Consider the following 16565-nt stretch of genomic DNA (forward strand, 5'->3'; position numbering starts at 1 on the left):
TTTTTTGTTGTGAGCGATTTGATGTTTGTTGTGGAAAGCCCAGGAATGGCAGAGAAGCACAAGGAAAAGCCGAACGCATCTGCAGTTGCACCTTGTTGGCTGAGCGTGCCTCGCACACAGCGACACTGGCGTTTGCACGCGGATTCACACCCTTTCACTTCATTTAAAATCCCACGATGAGCATTGTCCGTGCCTTGAAAACAAATCATGACGACTACCTACGGTTCCCCGGAAGGGCTGAACAACATGCCATACGAAATTTAATTTAGACAAATTAAAAGGTACTGGTTTGTCTTGGGACAAATAAGAGACGTGCCATTCTGTGCCTCGGTTTCCCCATCCAAAGGGTGGGAGAACCCCGCCTTCTCTTGGGTGGCTGGTGTGGCCTTTAATTAATATTTAGGCAAGGCCTTGTGACGGGTTGCAACTCAAAAGTTTTGCATAACTGTCCCTAATCATCATAATTTGCTCATTTGGGGCAATTAGTGAGCTGAAAGTCACCTGGAGAAGAACAACAGCGAGGAATTCACCTGGGAGTTGATCCTCGGTTCTGTCCTGAGCTGGTGTGTGGAGGTTCGGGAGGCGGTGGTGAAGGATCCAGCAGGCGTCCGGTCCCTTGTGGGCTGTGGTAACTGTTGATGCTGGTCACACCGAGGGCGGGAAGGACGGTGTCACAGGGACAGGAGGATGACTGGGCCTTTCATCTGCACCAAGCCTCAGTCCTCCACCTTCTTTTGTTCCCTGATTTTAATCTTCTAGAATAAATAGATCCTCTTGGAAGCCACAGGAACTTGGTGCGAGTAGAGTACTGCCCTCGCAGTGGCCAGCAGTTATGGCGCCTGCCTTGGATTTATCAGGGCTCCCAACCCCTGAGCTGAGGGGAGAGGCAGCCCAGAGCATATGTGACTGCAGAATGGACACACAGCTTCAAGTCATCTGTGGACAGACCGTGACCCGAGCTGCTGTCCTCCCTTTTTCAGGACAGGTGGCTGGGCACGGTCCCCTCTCCTGCACTGTGAGTACAGCTGGTAAGAGGTAACAGAGTGTCTGCAGGGGCACCCTCCCGGGCAGCTGTGAATGTGAGAGTGGTGTCTATGGCTTCAGTCCTGGTGGTGGAAATTCTCAATTCGCTCTTCTGTTTTCTAGAGCATTCCATACCTTGTGGATTGTCTGATGGTAATTTTAGAAGTACCAGAGACCTTCAAGGGTGGTAACGATGATTTGAGGGCCTTCGTTCCTCAATTACTTTGCTCCCTGGGTCTGACTCTGACTGTTCTTTAGGAGTGTGGGGGGCTGTGTGGGGTAGGGATTGTTTGGCTCATTCGGGTGTCAATCTCTCATTCAGAGCTTGCCTGTGGGACAGACTCAAATCTGGGATAGCAGGGGATTCCTGGGAGGGGGAGCTGACTGGTCCAGACTTTGGTGGGGGCCCAGGAACTACAGAAGACATGCAACCAGGGCACACAGTCATGACCCATCCCAAAGACAGGGTGACCCCCTGGACTTATTGCAGATTTTGAAGAAATTGGGACAGTTCTTGAAACTGGTGGGACCCTCCACTAAAAGAGAGCTGGGGCATATGGAGGGCCCTCCACATGCCCCTTCCCCATCAGGTCAGGGGCCCACCCTTCTGTCCCTGCAGGTCAGGTCTAATTGCAGACTTCCAGCTGAGTGCTCGTAGCTGGCTCCAGTCAGATCTTGACACGCTGACCTCTGTTTCATTTCTCTTTGTAAGTTTGAGCTGGCGAGTCTTCATTTTACCAAAATATCTCTCCTGAGAGGTTGGGGGCCCCCACGTGTGTTTACCTCTGGAAACAACAGACTCATTAAGAGTGGGAGCATGCATCCCCAGGACTTAACTGACGATCCCCTGGAGGAGTTCAGCAAGAATATTCTAGAATGTAAGTTTAGACTTCTCCGTTGCACCTTGTTGGATTTTGGGGTGTGTTTTATCCCAGGTGCGCTGTAGAGTACATTCGTGTTGATCAGACACGAGTGTGAAGTTTTTGCACTGACAGAACTGTGCAGACCCAGCCCCCCAACTCCAGCCCACTGGCCAAACCCAGCCCTCCCTTGTTTTTGTGCAGCCCATAAGCTAATTATGGTTTTTATGTTTTTAAAGAAAATGGCTGGGGAAAAAAAATCAAAAGAAGAGCAATGTTTTGTGACACATGCAAATTATGTGAAAATTAAATGTTAGCATCCATAAACAGTTTTGTTGGAACACACTCATGCCTGTTCTTGTGCATGTTGTCTGTGGTTGGTTCTGGATACAATGACGATGGCAGACTTGAGCAGCTGCAGCAAAGACCAAAGGTCTGCAGGCCCAAAATACTGCCTCTCTGGCCCTCGTGGGAAGAGTTGCTTCCCTCTGCGCTGGACCTCTGGCCCTGGTTCCTGGGCCACGTTTCTTTGTGCCCATTCACCTTTGGGAAAGGGCAGTATTTCTGAGCTCGGTGCACTGGACTTCATTGATCTACATCACGCTGGATGGAATGCCCACAAATGGGTTTTGCCTGGGGTTGGGTGGGGGGGCAGGGAGAAGCTGGGGCGCATCTGAGGCCAGCAGACTTGGAGAACTCAAGGTCACAGGGTCACATTCAAGGACAAGCCAAGTGGGTCCCCTTCAACTCGTTACATCTTGTTTTGATGTCACTCTGGGGTTACCAGGTCAGGGTCTTTCTGTGCTAAAGCACTGTTCTTTTTCTTTTTCTTTTTCTTTTTTTTATTGTAAACAAATGGGATCCATGTTGTTTCTGTTTGTACATGGAGTAAAGGCGTACCATTTGTGTAATCATACATTCACGTAGGGTAATGGTGTTTGATTCATTCTGTTATTTTTCCTCCCTCCACCCCTTCCACCCTCTTTTCCCTCTATACAGTCCCTCCTTCCTCCATTCTTGCCCTGCTCCCACCCCTAGAGCACTGTTCTTCACCAGCATCCCTCCCCAGGAGCTCACAGCCCAGCAGAGCGCCGATTTCCCTCCGTAACTCCTGGGGGAGGTGTTTGCACTGGCCACTGCCCTTGTCACCAGTCCAACTCTCTTTAGGTATATGAATACTGAAAAAAAAAAAAAAAAAAAGATAAGCCCTCATTGGAAATGCAGGAAGCATTTCATAGAGCCCAAGTCAGTTATAGGTATTGGTGGCTCTAAATCCAGGGTGAAGGTGAATGATTGGGTCCACCTGGGTATTATCAGTGGATTCAGCATTTAAACTTGTTTGTCTGACTCCGACCTGATCAGCTGCTCTGCTGCTTTATGCAGGAAGATTTAGGTCCCCAGGAACCCTGGGTATCTCAAAGTTTGAATGCACCATCTGGTAAAATACTTCTCTTACTTATTTTATTTTTGATGGATGTTCAAAGAACAAGCTGTAGAAAATCCAGGTTAGAGAGTACCTGGGAATTTTGGCAACTAGTTAATCTTCCCAAGATGGACTCAGTTAACCCAGGAAACAGAGGCCCAGAGCAGGAAGGAGCTGGTTCCAGATGCGGGGAGGAAATGAGGAAGTGGCCGGATTCTGACTGTAATCTGCCATGGACACTTCAGCTGGACAGTTAGTGGGAACCTCAGAGTGCTGCGTGAGCCAAGAAATGGCCCTGGTGAGTCAACCCCTATGTCGAGAAGATGGAAAAGTTGACCCTGGCAGGAAGAATATACTTAGTAACATTCATGGGACTTCACCAGCCCAGAAGTCCTCCGCATTTCTAAGAAATGTTTGCTCACTAATACGAAGTAGTGGCTTGGGCACGAGGAGGAACAGAGTGAACTTTCCAGAAAAGCAAAACCACAGCAGTGGGCAGAGCCCTGCTTCTCCTCGCTTGCAGATTGCTGGCCGCTCCTGTGGTTTCTTCTCAGAAACCTGTCCACCTGGACATCCTGTCCGGGTGTCCAAGAAGCAGAGGTCCCTGGGTGTCCCTAACCCTGTTGGAAGCTTCTGTTTTCTTGGTAACATGCCTGGTGGTCTAGTGGGCCAGACATCTCTGCCTCTGGTCTGTGGGATGCTCAGGGTGCTGTTGACCCGTCCATGTAAGTAGGATGTGTGTGGGGCCCCAGCCCCTGTCTGTGGACACGGACACCAATATTGGGACTGCTTGAAAGGTTGCAGATAATTGTCTAGTATTTCTCCCTTTATTAAAAGTTTTTCTTTAAACGGTTAAACAATAACATCAGAGGGATAAATTTTAAAAAATCAAACCACCTCTCCAATATTATTATTTTCATTTCAAAATATTAATCAATACAAGTTTTAGCACTCGCTCGTGGTGCACACCACATTTTGCATGGGAACCACCTCAAAATAAGTGAGTTAACAGTCCTTTCTGAAACAAGTGGCACCAATGTCCTGCTCCTCCTTAACCTGGAGGGGGTCCCCACCTTTCCTTTTGTCTCCCAGGGAAGGGCTGGGGAGGAGGACGGCCCCTGGAGGTCCAGTCGCTGACAGGGAGGAGCTGTCCCGGCCAGGCAACACGACCCTCCCCTGGGCTGCTCCTTCTGCACCTCTCCTGCTCTGGACCCCAGGAAGTGGCCCTGACGGTCATCCAGGGTCTCCTGAGGACCTGGCCTGGAGCCCCTCCCTCCTTGGGCACTTGGGGAGGGTCACTCTGAAGGGGAGGACTTCAGAATTAAGGGCAGCTGGGAAGGACGGCAGGGGAGGGTGAGGGTGAGGGTCGTGTGCGTGTGCGTGTGATGTGGGTGAGTGGGCGGATTAGAGGCGTATGCGTGTGTATGAGTGTGCACGGGCGTGTGACCGTGTATGCCTTGTGTGTGAGCACGGATCCCTGAGAGTGTAGGGTACTTAGAGTGGGCCAGTGAGCGCACATGCGCGTGTGGGTGTGCGGGAGAGCGTGGGAGGGCAGCGGACGGGGCAGTACACCTCACGCCTGACCAGCCCCCTAACGGGGGTCCCCAAAGCCCAGGTGCTTCGCTGCCATCAGCCTGCGTGACGGTGGCTGGTAACGCACAGAGTTTGCCACTCATGCGGAGGAATGCGCTCTGCCCGGGCATCTGCCCTGAGCCCTGGGCCACCCGCCATGCCACACATCTCTTTGTAAAGACAATCAGTTTGTTTGACTGAAATGGAGTCCGGCAAGCCAGGGGGCTGGTGTGACCAGCAGCTGGAGAGTTTTCTGCCCTGGGCGTGGTGAGCGCTGCACACCTCTGTCCCGGGCCCAGCCTGTGGGGCAGATCAAGGGCCCTCTGCAGGCACAGGAGCGGATTCCCGTGAAGACTGCGCACCTGTCTCCTGTGGGCTCTGCTTCTCTGGGGAGCCCGGGTGAATACGCTTCCCCTTCCTCTCCCACACAACACGCGTGGCTCAGCCTCCCCTACCGCAGGGCCAGGCCGTCCTCCCCTGCCAGGCTGCACAGTGCCCCAGGGCCTCCAGCTGTGCACGCACAGCTCCTTCCCAGCTGCCCTGCCTGGCTTCAGAGCAGAGGAGGGACATGTGGCGTGCTGACAAGACATTCTGCTGCTCCTCCCACAAGGACGGCTGTCGCTGGCCCCCGCGGGCCGCACACGTGCTCCTCCCGCTGGGCACCTCAGCGGCCCACCCTCTCTGGGCTGGCATGCTTTTCCTTCACAGCACTGAGGAGCCCCGGGGCTGTTCATCTTCTCTCTGCAGACTAGACGTGAGCCGCAGGGGCCACAGTGCCTCTGCCCCATTCAGCACTCACCCGGCTCACCCCAGGGCATGCAGTGACTGACGGGAACACGGGATCCAGAGCAGAGTGCACGAGGCCCCGGGCACGAAGGCTCTAGAACTCCAGTTACGGCAGCGGCGTGATGAAGAGGCCTGGGGCGCGTCAGAGGGCCGGAGGGGCGTGAGGGAGGCCAGCAAGCGCATGTGCAGCCGAGGCCCCGGCTGTGCGGTCACTGTCTGCAGTCCCTGCCACGGCCCTGGGAAAGATGGGGAGCAAGGAGCCCAAGAGGGAGAGGGTCCCGCACAGGGGGAGCCAAGCAAGGGTGCCCTCGGCTGCTAATGCCACCTTACCCTGGAGCTCAGCGGGAGGTCCTTGCTGCAGGGTCCCTAGCTGCACAGAGGCCAGTGGCCAAATTCCCCAGAGGCCAGTGCAAGCCGGAGCCTCCCCAGGGTCGCTTCCCCTCTGAGCAGAGCTCCCCAGGACCCTGCCCGCCTGGCTCTGGGTCTGAATGTGGTAAAGAATGTTCTTACTTTGGGTCTGTGGGGTGGCCTCTCGGCAACCTTTCCTCATCCTGGACGTCGGCTATGGGACAGTGTGATTTTGCCCGTGTGATGAACATATTTCCTGGCAGCAAGCATGACTGGCCTCTCCGCACGCTGACGGTGTTTGTGCACACAGAAATCTGCTGGCGTTTTTGGTAATTCAACTTCCTTCCCAAGTCTCACCTCCCTACCCCAAAACACAATGGAAGCTCCACAGAGCTCATCTGTTCTCGGTGGGGCCTGGCTGCACAAGGAGGGGCGGAAGGTAGCCAGTGCCCTGAGCCCAGGGCCAGGACCCCGGCCTCACCGGTCCCTTCCAGTAAGGAGCAGGCCGGGTCCCTGGGGGCTGGAGTCTGCGGGGTGGCTGTGTTCAGAGGCTCAGATCCCGAGAGCCTGCAGCCCAGAGCAAGTGCGCCTTCCTGCAGCGCAGACTGGGGAGGCGGGAGACAGCCAAGCGGGACCCGTTCCTGCCTGTACGCCCATCCTGCCTCCTTCCTTTGGGGTACACAGGATTTTGTCATTTGCTACCCACTTACCCAAGTCCTTTTCCAACCCCTGCTGCCTGCAACGGAGCCAGATCAGCGCTCAGGCAACCTGGGTCCTCATACCGTCACCACCCAGCACACCAGGGCTGCAGGCGTTTTGGAAAACGAGGGTCCTCTGTAATGTCAATGCATCTTGAAGAGCCATAGGGACTCTGGTGTTTGTTGTTGGAGAAACTAACTAGCGTCAAAAGGATGTTGCAGAGGGCACTGTAGTGTTCGCCCGCAATCCCAGGGACTCAGGTGGTGAGGAAGGAGGATCTCAAGTTCAAGGCCAACCTCAGCAACTTAGTGAGATCCTGTCTCAAAGTAAAGAATAAAAAGGACTGGGATGTCACTTAGCGGCAGAGTGCTCCCAGGTCCAATCCCAGCACCTTAATAAACAAATAGCACGAACAAGGCGTATGAATCCCTCGGTCCTCCAAGGCACTTGGGTTCCTCAGATCCTAGCAACACCCGCGTGGCACTGGAAAACTGTTCACCTCGCTCCGTCCACGTTTGGGTGACGTCTGACGGTGGCTCGGGGTCACAGACCGCTCGTCATGATGCCATTATTCCAACCCAGGTCTGCGGCTCGCCCAGGGCGTGTGCCCTGAATTCAGGGTTGGGTGACTGACCGGATGTCTTGTCCCCCAGGAGTCCGCCAGCTCCTGGGGACAGGGACAGTGGCTGGTGGCCCCGTGGCTCATGTGGGGAGAGTGCACAGTGTGGCTTGTTTTAGCCACGACCCCACCCTGGGGCCAGAAGCATCCCTCCCCGATGACAGGGGTCCCGGTGGCCACACAGACAGGTGAGCATCTGGGAGGCCGAGGTGGGTTCAAAGGTCATCTCACTGAGGAAGATAGGCGTGGCCGCTGCTGGAGAGGACACAGCTCCCACGCAGGCCTGGTGACACCAGGCACTTCAGCATCCCAGAAAGAAAGAAGCCAGACCCGCCCTTTGCAGAAGCAGAGGATGGGCAGAGACAGGCAGGGCAGAGGAGGTCCAAGCAGGCCGGAGAGGACGGGAGCAGGAGGGCGAGGACGGGAGGGCTGGACACGGGGCCTGCCGCAGACCCTGGCTGCTGGGGGTGCCGGGGGCATGGCACCTGCCGCCCTCCGGGGGCAGGTGGATCACTACGCCAGCGTCTTTCCTGCCACAGCCGGGCCTCCAGAAAGGCCGGGGGCTCTTCACCAGTGGCAGCCCACAGTTCTCCATCCACCCTTGGTTGGGCCTCTGGTTCTTGATCTGAGCCCTGTCCCCTCCCCTTGTCCCCAGGACCTGGGGTTTTTGCAGTGAAAAGCCACCTGCCACGCACCTTGGAGTTTGTCCTGGTCCTGCTGCCTCCCGCCCCTGGGCCTTAGCGTCTTGTTTGTGGGATGAAGAGATGGATCTTGATTGCCCCGAGGTCCCTTGCCTTTCAGATGACAATCCTCTCCAGAAAGCAGCTCTGCAGAGTTGGCATCTGTGGGCAGGGGCACCAGGTAGTGTGAGCTCCAGCTCTAACTGTCCCCATCAACTGTGTGACTGTGGGCCAGTTGCTTCACCTCTCTGGGCTTCGGTTACCTCATCTGTGAAATGCCGTTAACAGTAAGGGTTTCGTGCGTTACAAACAGATCCAGCGGTGATGGGTGATGGGGAGGATCCAGTGCCTTGTGCCTGGTGAGTTCTGGGTGAAGGATAGTCCCATGAAGGACAGCTGCTCTGTCAGCAGGCGGCGAGTTATCTGACTGGTCAAAGGGACCTATTCCGAAGAGAAACAGGCAGCAGGTGAAGATGTGCGCGCATGCTTCAGGTGGGACGGCGGGGCGCTGCGGGCTCCCACAGAACCCGAGTTTTATCTGGGGGGCGGGTGGTCTGAGCATCTGAACGGTGCAGCAGCCCCGGGGCTCGTTCCCTGGACTTCAGCCTTCCTGATGCGGAAGGTGTGGGCGAAGCCCCCAAGCCTGCGTTTCTGACGTGTCCTCAGGTGACGCCGATGCTGCAGGCCAGGTGACGACCCTGCAGAGTCACAGATCGTAGATTAGGTCCTAACAATGCTTCATCTTCCAATTTGGAAAGTCTTACGTCAACCTTAAAGGGGGCCAGAAATCACAGGTTCTTCCCCATTTCTGAAGCACCAAGTCTTCTTCTACAAAGCTATCAACTGCGAACTTACGAAAGTAGAATGATTTTTTTTAGTTATATTGTCTCTGAAGTGAAATATAAAAATAAAACGTTTTTCCTGAAAATATACAACCCATGGAATAAAACCTAAGGATCATTATTCTCAGACAATTATTTGTGTGTGTGTATGTTTCCTCTCTAAATGTCATACAATTCTTCAGTTAAAACAGTAATAATGAGGCAAAATGGTTCTGAAAAGTGCAATAAAAAATAGCACCCACTGGTTTATTATCCCGGATGAGCCACGGGCCGTTATGAACAAGCAGTTCTCCAACGACGTGTCTGACACGCGAGTCTGTCTGCTGTCCGAGGGATCTACGTGTAACAGAAGTTCACCAAGGACACTTGATCTGTGAGTCACAACCAATATTCTGGTGTAATGGCAGATGGATTTCACTTCTGTCCCCAACACAGGAGCGCCAAAACGGTGGGACGACGGTTCTAACTCCACGTCCAGTGGTGAAGAAGTCCGTGTGGCCAGAGGGGTCCAGTGGCTGGGTCTGGCTCTTCTGCTTGGGGTCCCCCTGCGAGTGGCCCTGCACCCCACCCACAGGGGAGTGTGGGGGTGGGGGAGTCCTGGCAGGGCCTCCGCTGCTGCCGGGAAGCTGGAGGCTGCGGGGCGGGCTGGCCAGGCTGCAGGGCTCTTGGCTGGTGCAGGAGGAAGGTGGAGGCAGGACGGGATGGGGTAGCAGTTCAGGGCTCTGGGCGAATTTTCCTGTTATTCCATTCTGCTGGCTAGTCCTAAATTTAGTGTAGGTTAAAAAAAGAAACATTTCCAGTACGGAAGGAGGTGAGAGGGCCCCCGGGGACAGCCACTGCTGTGAGGGACTCTTTTCTTCACCAGGTGTGATTTTTCTGGGGGATGAGTGGGTGTGGGGAGGGGGAGGTGGGGAGGTGGGGAGGGTGGCCGTGGTGTCCTTGTACCAGGGGAGGGAGGTGGAGCGAGGGCACCAGGTGGGAGAGCGGGGGGCATCTTCTACACTTCAGGAAACACTGCCCATCTAAATCCAGACCTCTGCTACCACTCAAAACTGTGTTTCTTCCAAGAAATCTGTCCCCTTGTTCTGCCAGTCTTTTCTTCATGAAGAACTTGTGCAAGGATGTTGGGAAAAGGTACACTTGTACACTGCTGGTGGGACTGAAAATTGGTGCCACCCTTATGGAAAGTGGTATGGAGATTCCTCAGAAAACTTAGAATGGAACCACCATTTGACCCAGCTCTCCCGCTCAGTTTATGCCCAAAGGACTTAAAATCTGTTTACTACAGTGACATGGCCACATCCATGTTTACAGAGGCTCAATTCACAATAGCTAAACTATGGAACCAACCTAGGCGCCCTTCAACAGATGAACAGATAAAGAAAATGTGGCATATATATATATATATATGATGGAATATTATCAGCCTTAAAGAAATGAAATTATGGCATTTGCTGGTAAGTGGATGGAGTTGGAGAATATCAGCCTAAGTGAAATCAACCAATTCCCCAAAACCAAAGGCTTTTGGTTTTCTCTGACATGTGGATGCTAATTCAAGTGAGGGGGCGGGGCCAGGGAAGAAGAGAGGTACTTTGGATTAGGTAGAGGCAGTGAAGGGCGGGGAGGGGTAGGAAGGACAGCAGAGAGAATCTGGCATGCTTACCCTGCGCACATGGATGACTGCAGGGCTGCTGGGCTTCCACATCGTGTGCAACCAGAAGAATGAGAAGTTACGCTCCATCAATGGACGCTGTATCAAAGTGCATTCTACTGTCCTGTGTAACTGATTAGGATAAATTAAACAAGGAAAAAAAAAAAAAGAATTGTGTTTGCCCAGTGGGCATCTGTCCTCAGCCTCTTCCTGCCCAACCCATCCTGTGTGTCTCCCCCACCATCTGATGCTTCTGAGGAACCACCCTGAGGCTGGGCTGGCTGGTGGGGGTGGCTCTGAAGGTCGCTCCCCTGTCTCCCCTCATCTCTCTCATTCCCAGGCCAAGGATGCAAGAACCTGCCCAGGGTTCCAGGAAGCTCAGCCAGGACGGTGACTCAGCTGCCAGACTCCCAGGTGCTCGGGAGGGAGGATCCGGTGACTCTCAGAGTGGCCCCCGGGCTGCCCGACATTCTGTGTGAGGACCCTGTTGGGGGCTGTGGCACTTCAGGATGAGTCTTTTCCTACTTACGGAGACCCTGCAAACGTGGGGTTGAGCCCAGGGTCAGCCCAAGACACTGGGTATCCCTGCCCCCGCCCTGCCCGCCCCCAGCCCACATGCCCTGGAGATCTCAGGGTGCCTGACACATCTGAATCAATGGAGAACTTACTTGGGTCCTCCGTGGCCTCTGCACCCACCTTCCCTAGCTGTGGGCAGAGGCGGGCATCCCACGAATGAGGGTCTTGGCTGTTGGCCCTCACCTGGAGGGTGCTGGCCGTGTGCACTGAAGGAAAGTGTGGAAGGGAAGGATTGCGGGGACCCCTGCCCCAGCTCCCTGCCTCTCTGTGGGTGCTGAGACCACGTCAGTGTCCCCTGGGTGGTCTTCTCCAGCTGCTCATTTTAAGGAGAGATGTTCAGAGGCCGGGGATATAGGATGCTGTTTAGTGGACTGAATGAATAGCACCCCCCAAATTGATGTCCACCCACCACCTCAGAGTGCAACCTTATTTAGAAGTGGGTTAGGTCAGGGTGAGGTCCTACTGGCTTGAGGTGGTCCCCAAATCCAATGGCCCTGAATCCACAGGACACACAGGGACACACAGGACACAGGGAAGGAGCCATGTGGGGGCTGGGCAGGGGCAGGGGGCTGTGGCTGTCCACCAGGCCACACCAGGGGCTGCCAGCAGCACCAAGGGTGGGAGAGACAGGGAGAACCCTCCCTTGGGGCCCTCCAGGAGAGCATAGCCCAGCTGTCACTGAAGTCCAGGCTTCTGGCCTCCAGGACTGTGAGACGGTGATCCGCGGTCACCACTCAGCTCCTGGCGAGTGCAGGCAGCGGGAAACCTTTTTCCAGGGCCTCGCAGTGTCAGCAGGATGGCTCAGCAGCTGGCGAGGGCGGCCAGGCCCCGCGCTCCCTGGCCCTCCCCGGCCCTCCTTTCTGGTGTAGGGGCCCAGCAGCAGCCGCAGGCCAGGGATTCAGGAGGCCTGGTGTCCGGCGGCCGATCCATGCTAGCTAGACATCTGGGTCTCTGCTGGTGGCCCTCCTCCTCCGGGCAGCGTGTGCTGCTGAGATGCGGGGGAGGAAGGGAGCCGGCGGGGCTCCAGGAAAGCTCTGGAGAAACAGCCCTGCAGCCCGTCAGGGTCAGGGGCGGTCCCTGTGCGCAGGGCTTCACAGAGGGGCGGCAGTGAGACCGCCTCGCCCTCTGCCCCGCCCACCGTGGGTCCAGGCAGGACGCTGCTGCTGCCACCTCGGTGTCCTCTGCGGCTGAAGCCCCATCTTGGCAAGGTTGCAGGGGACCCAGGGGTGCGGTGCCAGCGCACCGTCTCCTGGTGAGGGTTCTAAAATGATGGCGACGGCTTCCAGAGAACCAGGCAGAGTGGTTTCCTTGGTAACGCGTGCTGCTGCTCAGGAAGCCCCAACGTCCAGCAAGCCACGCTGGTGGCCGTGAAGGCTGGTGCCTGGGACCGGCCCTCAGCCCTCGGGGACTGGCTGCTAAGAGGAGCAAGCCTGTGCTCTGGAAGAAGCAGGCCGTGCACAGCTGCCCGCCACACCTGCTGTGCCCCATGGGAAGATGCAGGCCAGCCACCTGACCATCCCCTTCCTGCCAGTCCTGCTGACCTTTAATCCTGGTTTCCAGAAGGGCTGCAGGAGCTTCTCGGGCTTTCAGAAGAAGACCCCTTCCTCTGTGAGCTGGTATCTGAAGGCAGGAAGGTCCCAAGCCACGTGGTGGAGGGCTGGAAGGTCTTCGTAGCACTGACCCTTAGGGCCACTGAGAAGCAGGTTCAGGGCCAGAGTTAGGATTCCCTGTACACCAGCTTCCCGCCCCCTGGGGATGCTCTTTCTTGGAAGCTGGGTATTTACCGACCACATAACTGCACCCCTTAAGGCTGGTCACCTTCCTCTACACTGGGGTGCAAAGAAAGATAGTCGCTCAAGGTCACAGAGCTACTTGGTGACACAGCTGAGACCAGGAGGGGGAGCTGACATGGCTGAGCAGGTGGGTGCCCTGCTGGGGCTTGAGACTCCACCACACGAGGTGACACGGGCATGTCCCCCGTTTAACAGACGAGGGACACAGGCAGAGAGGACACACATCCACGTGGTGGGATTCCAGGTCCCCTGGTCTTGACCGCAGCACCCTGTTGTCCCCGAGAGCTGAATCACCTGCCTGGGTGTCTGGCTGAGGTGGAGCATCGGTGGACATGCAGCCCTGGGACTCCCCCGCCCCCCCAAATCTGGGCTCGTTTCTTAAGCTCTGGCTCAAGGCGAACTTCTGAACCTGACCCTGGGTAGATTGCTCAACGTCCCCAAGACTCAGCGTTTTCCCTGTCAGATAGGCCTGTGGCCGGTGCCCGTCTGCTGCTGGAAGAATCGATTGCTTCATATGTAAAACACACCTGGGCGATTTGGGGCCCCAGAAATCTTGTTGCTCTTCCTCCCTCTAGGCTGGAAACAGGCTGCTCACCTGTGTCGGCCAGGTGAACCCTGTGCGAGTGTTTGTAAAACAGAGAGGTTGCCCAAGGCTTGGCCAAACATTGTAGTCATTCTTCAGGGACACGACCCGCCCATTCTGTCTTATCACCTGGGCTCAGTCACACCGGAGTGCCCCTCTCTGCTTGTGACTTCTGATCTAAGTCGAAGGTCAGTGGAGGGAGTCATTAGAGCCCTGATGTCATCACACGCCTGGCCGGACGGGTTTGGGCGGGGTCACTAGATGTGGTATCCGTGCCTGTTTCTGGAACTGGGCAGTGAACTTGCACACTGACTGCGGGCGGGGAGGGGGGTTTCTCAGCAGGGCGACTCCTCCCTGGGGTCACCCTCTTTTCCCCGTCCTGGGTGTCCCCTGCAGCATCCTGTGCCTCTCTGGACCTTCCCCATGCCTCCAGTCACTGCCCAGGGCCAGCCCGGGGGCAGGTCCTCCCTGGGGTCCTCTGCGAGACCCTCAGCCCTATACGTAGCTGCGGCAGTGCTTCTCGCCGTGGGTGGGGCAGTGGGAGGCAAAGGCCCTCCAACGAGCTGGAGCCACCCGGGAAGCAGTGTGCGTCCTAGGCCATCATTACCAAATGAAGTAATTACAGGCCAGAGAGGCGATTCCCGTGGCCTGATTGGGGCCACGTGGCGCCTCCCGAAAGCCTCCTCCTCCTCAAGGAATCTTGGCAACCCCGAGGGCCGCAGGCTTCCTCTTTGCGTCCCTTTCCCACTTTGCTGGGCCCAGAATTGAACATTGCCTTGATCGGTGTGCGACCTGCATCGTTCAAAGTCACCACCACGTCGGTGAACCGCACGGGAGTGTATGAAATGGCCGCTCCTAACACGATCTCCACGTCTGTCGGGGATGCAAAGGTGAGCAGGCCCTGGCCTTGCCCTGGGCCTCTGGCACAGCAGGGGTGCTTGCCCACTCTTGCCCACACTTGTGCACGCACACGCACGCACACACCATGCTGCTGCACGACGCGTTCTGTTGCTGCCGCCATCAGGCAGATTATGACCTTACAGTTCTGGCCGCAGAGCTCTGACCCGAGCCAGGGCCCTCTCAGATCAGCCTCTTCCCTTCCGTTTGTGGACCAGCTGAGGGTGTCGCCTCCGTCCGGGACCCCTCCCCTCTCTGACCCTTCTTTCTGCTCTGACAGCCACAGCCAGGAAAGGTTTGTCAAGGGCGTAGGTGATGATACTGGCCTATGGGAAATCCAGCCTCTCTTCCCAATTTCAGCCTTGATCACATCTTCCGAGTGTGACTCGGATTCCAGGGGTTAGGGTGGATTTTGGCGGGCCAGGATTCTGCCTACCACAAGTGTGCAAACACACAGCGAGCAGCTGATCTTCCTGTAAGGGAGCCCGAAGAAAAACGGACAGATGTGACTCAGGAGGAGGGAGGGAAAACTAACCAAGCACTACCCTCCCAGCAGAGCCTTTTCTGATAACAATGAGTCCTGGGGAAAGGGGGCGGATCCTGAATGCTGGGCCCTAAACCCTGACCTTCCTCCATGGCTGATTAGTTCTAACCGGAAGCACCGCAAATACCAACGGGCAAGATCTGAGCACTCATCCCTCGGGGTCTGGACTCTTATCTCCCCAGACGACACTGAGTCTCAACCTTTTTACAACCACCCTCCTAAGTTAAAGTTGTGGCCTGAACAGCTAGCCCCTGAGGGTCAAAACTGCACGGGCTCAGCTCCCCATGATTGCTTCACTGTACCCTATAAAACCAAAGCCCCTCTGTAACTGACGGCCATTTTTCGCCTCTGGGCACCCGAGTCTGTGAATGAATAAAGGCTTCTCTGAGTCCCTTCGGGTCTGCATCGCTTGGCGCTTACGTTGGCAATGGAATGTGAATTTATGTGGATAGGTCGAAAAAGCGTGACTACCACCAGAGCAAGTGCCAGTGGACCAGAGCGCTGGCCTGGAGGCGTCAGGGACCTGGGCAGAGGGGTAGGGCCAGCGTGGGTTTAGTGTGCGACAGTGTGCCTTCAGATGACGGACAGGCTGGCTCTGTCTGTCTTTCAGCCGCCACTCAGGCAGTCCTGTGGAGGAGGGTTACCGTGCTGTGGGCAGGACGGAGGAGGAGGTGCGGGAAGTCTCAGAGGAGGTGCAGCAGGCCCTGAGGAAGGAGGAGGGCAGGATGGCCGAGGACAAGGGGAACGTCGGCCGGCAAGGGGAGGCTGACCGTCAGCTGGGCTGTAGCAGAGGGTCTGTGAAACGCAGGAACGGGAAGTCAGAGGGCTCTGGTCTCCTGCGGCCTTAGAGCTCGGAGCAGGACGGTGCACCAGCCAGGAGAGCAGACGGGCGGCAGTGGAGGCCAGGAGGACTCCTTTCCAATGACAACGCTGTCGCCTGGAGGCTGGTCTGCCTCCCATGGAGCGCGGGCAGGGGCAGGAGCGGGCCTGGCCTGGCTGGGGGCAGGCCGTGAGGGGCTGGGCCTCTGTCACTGTGCGTGACCACTGGGGAGCAGGGACAGGAGAGCCAGGCCCCACTCCCAGGGCTACCACCCTCTGACTCAGGACGCAAAGACTCAATGCAAAAAACAGCTTTTGTTTTTTAAATTGTGGTTTCAAATAAAGCATAACATAAAATGTACCACTTCACCAGTTTTTTCTTTTTTGTAATGGAAGCTCTTTTTATTTAAATTTTTATTTGTCCTAATTAGTTGTACACGTGTAGAATGCAGGTATACATTTTGATAGATCATACATGAACCGAGGGTCATCTCTCATTTTCTGATCATACATATTGCAGCATCTCATGGGTCACGCAGTCATCTACGCACATGAGGTCATGATGTCCTTTCACTCTACTCTTCCTTCCTACCCCCACGCCCCTCCCTCCCTTCACTCCCTCTACCTAACCATAAAGTAACTGTTTTCTTCCCTGTCCCCCCACTCTTATTGTGAATTAGCATTCGCATATCAGAGAAAACGTTAGGCCTTGGGTTTCAGGTTTGGCTTAATTTCACTTAGCATGGGTATTCTTAACTCTAGTCCATTTACCAGCAAATGCCAGAATTTCATTCTTTAAGCTGAGTAATATTCTGTATATATATATATATATTACACATACCACATTTTG

The 16565-nt window shown here is 55.6% G+C and overlaps 1 long non-coding RNA gene across 1 annotated transcript; it reads left to right on the plus strand.

The window, feature by feature from the left end:
* Positions 1-672: 672 nt before the first annotated feature.
* LOC306670866 lies at positions 673-2397 on the plus strand. Its single transcript, XR_013766522.1, has 3 exons — positions 673-1028; positions 1147-1176; positions 1643-2397. It is a non-coding gene; the product is annotated as an uncharacterized lncRNA (long non-coding RNA).
* Positions 2398-16565: the final 14168 nt, after the last annotated feature.

Source organism: Sciurus vulgaris (genome assembly GCF_902686455.1).
Source record: "Sciurus vulgaris genome assembly, chromosome: 10".
NCBI lineage: Eukaryota > Metazoa > Chordata > Mammalia > Rodentia > Sciuridae > Sciurus > Sciurus vulgaris.